The sequence below is a fragment of the Cetorhinus maximus genome, chromosome 20, assembly GCF_964194155.1.
Source record: "Cetorhinus maximus chromosome 20, sCetMax3.hap1.1, whole genome shotgun sequence".
Taxonomy (NCBI): Eukaryota; Metazoa; Chordata; class Chondrichthyes; order Lamniformes; family Cetorhinidae; genus Cetorhinus; species Cetorhinus maximus.
In genome coordinates this window covers 76,515,853-76,520,959 of record NC_135898.1, presented here as the reverse complement: position 1 = coordinate 76,520,959, position 5,107 = coordinate 76,515,853, and the positions used below count along the sequence as shown (strand labels likewise).

General features: G+C 45.9%; 1 pseudogene; it reads right to left on the bottom strand.

Moving 5' to 3' along the window:
- Positions 1-1,729: 1,729 nt before the first annotated feature.
- LOC144695102 (5.8S ribosomal RNA) lies at positions 1,730-1,901 on the bottom strand (annotated as a pseudogene).
- Positions 1,902-5,107: the final 3,206 nt, after the last annotated feature.

The following is a 5,107-nucleotide window of genomic DNA, read 5'->3' as shown; positions in this document are numbered from 1 at the left end:
TGAGAGGGTTTGAGGAGTTAGGATAAAAATTAAATGCAGAACCTCAAAGGTAATAATCTCTGGCTTGTTACCTGAATCATGGACCAATTGGCATAGGGCCAAGCAGATTAGAGAAATAAATGCTTGGCTCAAAGAGTGGTGTGGGAAGATGAGATAGGGTTTTGATTCATGGGGCACTGACACTACAACTCAGGAAAGGAGCTATTCCATTGGGATGGGCTCCACTTAAACTGGGTTGCAATCAGTGTCCTGGTGAATTGTATAACTAGGGCAATAGAAATGGCTTTAAACTAAAATGGTGCAGGTGAAGGGAAATTTAGAAATCTAAAGAGAGAAATTGAGGCAACGGAGCAGTGTAGTGATTTGGGTAAATATAGGCAAAGTGGGACTTATGGGACAGAGAGTTTAATGGTAAACGTGCATCAGTGAATAAGGTCCATGCAAATAACGTCAGTGAAAAAATAAAATTAAAGGCACTTTATCTGAATGCCTGAATCATTCACAATAAGATGGAGAAACTAGTGACACAAGTAGAAAGAAATGGTTTAGATCTAATTGCCATTATAGATACATTGTTACAAGGTGACTAAGTTGGGAAGTACATATTCCAGGATATGCCATATTTTGAAAAGTCAGACAGAATAGAAAAGGACAGGGAGTAGCTCTGACAGTAAATGATGACATAAGGGCAGTGGTGAGAAAGATCTTGGCTCAGAAGATCAGAAGTAGAATCAGTATAGGTGGAGACTGGGAATAACGAGGGTCAGAAAATGCTGGTGGAAGTAGTTTATAGGCCCCCTAACAATAGTTATTTAAAAATAATTGGAACTTGTAATAAAGGCAATGTAATAATTGTGAGGAATTTTTAATCTTCAGAGTTAATTCCAGAGTTCTGTGGAAGAGTCAAATTTGACTCGAAACGTCAACTGTTTCTCTCTCCACAGATGCTGCCAGACCTGCTGAGTATTTCCAGTGCTTTCAGTTTTTATTTCAGCTTTCCAACGTCAACAGTATTTTTTATTACAATAAAGTTGTAGTTGCATTCCTGAAAAATGCAACATTAAGTGAAACAACTTTAAGAAAATCAGAATTTGCCATTACAATCAATGTAAAAGCTGTAGTTAAGTTCTGTGGGACTTTTCTCATCAAAAAAAAGACATTAAAACATTACACCCTGTCAGTTGAAATACCACGATAGGCCCCATGCTGGAGAGGTGGGGAGAGGGTGGGTCTGCACGAGTGAGGGTTGGCGAGAGAAAGGGTTGGGAGCAGGAGAGGCAACCAGCTGGAGGGTCGGTGAAAGGGAGTGTTGGTATGGACTGGGAGAGTCAGCGAGCGGGAGAGGCAGTGAACTGGAGGGCTGACGAGAGGGAGGGTCGGTGAGAGGAAGGGTCAGCAGTTACCAAGAGGTTCAGGGAGTAGGAGAGGCCAAAAAGACGGCAATTGGGTCACGCAACCCTATGTCAGACCTGGCATGAAATGACTTTAAAATGGAACTCTGGATCCTAACTGTGAATACTGACCCCATTAACTGACTGAAGTTAAAGCAGACTTAGAATAGGCAACTTAAAATAGGGACTTACTGAATATGAGTAAACTAACCAAGAATGTAAGAACAGATTGTAAGAGCTTTTACAGGTATATAGAAAGGTGGAGAGTAGCGAAAGTAAACATTGGTCCCTTAGAGCAGAGACAGGAGAAATTATCATGGAAAATGAGGAAATTACAGGGACATTGAACAAATATTTTGTGTCTGTCTTCACAGTAGAATACACAAATTACATGCCAGAAATAGAGTAATCAAGGGTCGATGATCAATGTGTCCTGCAATTCACACTAATTCTCGCAGCTAGCTGCGTTCTTCATCGACGCACGAGCCGAGTGATCCACCGCTAAGAGTTGTACAGAGTTTTTTTGGAATGGATCCTCCCGCGAGGAAGCCGAACCCGGACCGCGCCGAACGCTCCCCGACATTTCGACGGGAAGCGCCATCCGACGGCACGAGTGAGGGTTGGCGAGAGAAAGGGTTGGGAGAGGAACTTAAAGTAATTAATATCAGCAGAGAAAAAGTATTAGAGAAACATATGGGGCAAAAATCCAGCAAATCCCAGGACTTGATGGCCTACGTCCTAGGGTTCTAAAAAACGTAGCTGCGGAGATAGTGAATGCGCTGGTTATGATGTTCCAAAATGCAGTAGATTCTAGAACACTCCCAGTGGATTAGAAGGTGGTAAATGTAACTCCACATTTCAAAAAAGGGGGGAGAGAATGCTGGAAATTACAAACTGGTTAGCCTGATTTCAGTGGTTGGAAAATGCTGGAATCTCTTATTAAGGAAGTCTTAATAAAGCACTTAGAAAATCATAGCTTGATCAGACAAAATCAACATGGTTTATGAAAGAGAAATTGTCACTTGGTAGTACAGAACTTGAGTATTATTAGAAAAAGAGATATGGGCCAGGATTTTCTGTACTTGTTGGCGTTGGGCGTCATGGTGGGTGTGAGCGGACAATATGGCAGGAAGGCCAAAAATCGGTTTCAGTTTGCGATCGCCTGCTCCGCCTGTCAACGGCAGGCTGCATTTCCTTCCACTAGACGTTGGGAACGTCTGCATATACATCTGCATATCATTATAAGCCCTGCTCACCGGAATCATTGCCCCACATCAAATTTACCGCCCATGTCGACAGGAGTACAAGAAAAGGGATGTCATGCTACAAGTGTACAGTGAGACCACGCCAGGAGTATCGTTTGCATATTTTGTCTCTATATTTAATGATGGATATGTTTGCATTCGAGGAGGTGCACCGAGATTTGCCCTGGGGTAAGTCCAATGGTGAGAGGCTGCGTAAATTGGGACTATACTCTCTGAAATTTGGAAGAATGAGAGGTGATTCCATTCAAACATACAAGATTCTGAAGGATCTTGATAGGGTAGACACTGAGAGGTTGTTTCCTCCTGGCTGGGGTATCTAGAACATGGTGACACAATCTCAGGATAAAGTGCCAATAATTTGGGCCTGAGATGAGAGATTTATTCTTTCAAAGAGTTGTGAATCTTTGAAATTCTCTCTCTCAAAGGGTTGTGCATGCTCCATTATTGAACATATTTAAGATTGTGATAGATTTTTCCTCTCTCATGGAATCAAAGGGTACAAGGCGAGGAAGTGGAGGTAAGGCCAATGGTCAGCTATGATCTTTTTGAATGGCAGAGCAGTTTCGATGGGCCATGTGGTTCACTCCTGTTCCTATTTCTGATGTTCTTATTTAAATGCCTTGATTAGATCACCCCATAATCATCTAACCTCAAGGGACACAGCAAGTTTATGAAAACTTTCCTCATAATTTAACCCTTCAAGCCCTGGTATTATTTGGCAAATCCAAACTGTGCCCCTTGTAAGGCTAACGTATCTTTCCTGCATTTTGGTGTCAATGATGTGCTCCAGATGTAGTGTGCCAGATTGTCCACTTTTCAGCTCATGATATATGGATGAACTTGAAGCACGTTGTATCTCGTGGCAGGGTTGTCTGGGATTAGTCCGCCCCACAGTTACCTCATTGGCTCATATTTCCAGGTGTCATATTTAAACTGCACCAGTGCACATATCACTCTGCAGCTCAGGATTGGTCTTGTCAAGCAACGGGATGGCTCCCAGAGGAAAGAAGCCGACTGCCCCGATGTTCAGTGACAATGCACTGGCGGCACTTCTTGATGCGGTGGAGGAAAGACGGAATGTACCTCTCCCCCATGATGGGAGCTGGAGGTCCACCAACTTCACAAGGCCAGTTTGGGACCAGGTCGCCAGGGCGGTCAGTGCCAATGTTCCTCAGATGAAGACCCTCATCCAGTGGAGGAAGAAGAAGAATGATCTCATCTGCTCTGCCAGGCTAAGTGCATTTTCTCCTTACTCACTCTCTCACAAGCCCGTTGGGTTACAGTCCACAGAGATCTCACATGCTACCATTGCAAGGGCCATCACCAGTGACTCTCTCACACACACTTTGACATCTTCATCTCTTCTCACATCCTGTACAGATCACATCCTCAGCCCTCACGGAGGTCCACTCAGCCCCCACAGAAGGCAGGCATCCTTATCGTCAGCGTTGGCATTCCGTCCTGCTCGCAGTCTGTCCACATTTATTTATGCTGAAGATGATCGCCCACAACAACAGGTAGTCTGGAGAGAGGATGCCTGAGCTCAGGGCACTCACAATATATGAAGAATGGCCGGCAGAGCTGGCTGGCGAGTACTGGGACCGTGCATGCGCTAAGGGTGAGATTGGCATCTCCCAAGCCAGTGAGGCCCCATTAACAACTCATTGGATACCTGCAGAAACTGAGAGTGCTTTGTAATGTTGGTGACTATGCAGCCAATCACTATGTCTTTTCTCTTAAAAGGTACCAGCAGGAAAAGGAGGAGGGCCACCGGCAGCCAGCCCACCAACCCCAGTCCCCACACTAGCTCGGATGAGGATCCTGAGGACCCATGAGATGTAGAGTCGTCACAGTATTCACACGCACTTTCCACCAGCACAGAGAGACACACCTCTGTGGGACCAAGCTCTAGAGCAGGCTCGGGATCACCATCTGGTGAGCACAGTACACATTCGGGTCCACAGCAGGCGGAGGCAGGGACATCCAAGGTCACTGGCCCTCAGAGGAGTGCTGGAGGCTGGGCTCCTGCTGAGTTCGAGTCAGATGACAAGCTTCTGGACTCAGCCCTAGAGATGTTGGAGCTGCAAAGACAGACATGGGAAAGTCAGGCGGGGTTGTCAGATGCCGTCAACTGATTGCAATGGACGATGGAGGAGTCCGTCTGCGTTCAGTCTGATGTTGCGCCGACATGCCAGTGCACCAAGGTCAACACTGTTAGATGATGAACTCCATGGTAACCTTGGTCCAGAACTTTGCCTCTGATCTGCACTAGGACTTGCACTCCACTGCTCTAGGCATAGGTGAGATCCATCTGTTGCCAGGCAAGTGGGGAACGAGGTACCTCGACCTCACTCCAGGTACCTCGTCCCCTCAAGGAGTCAGGCATGGGCCCTTGGGCACTCACAGGGAGGAGCGCCATCAGCCGGACACTCTGGGGCCATCCACCCAGGT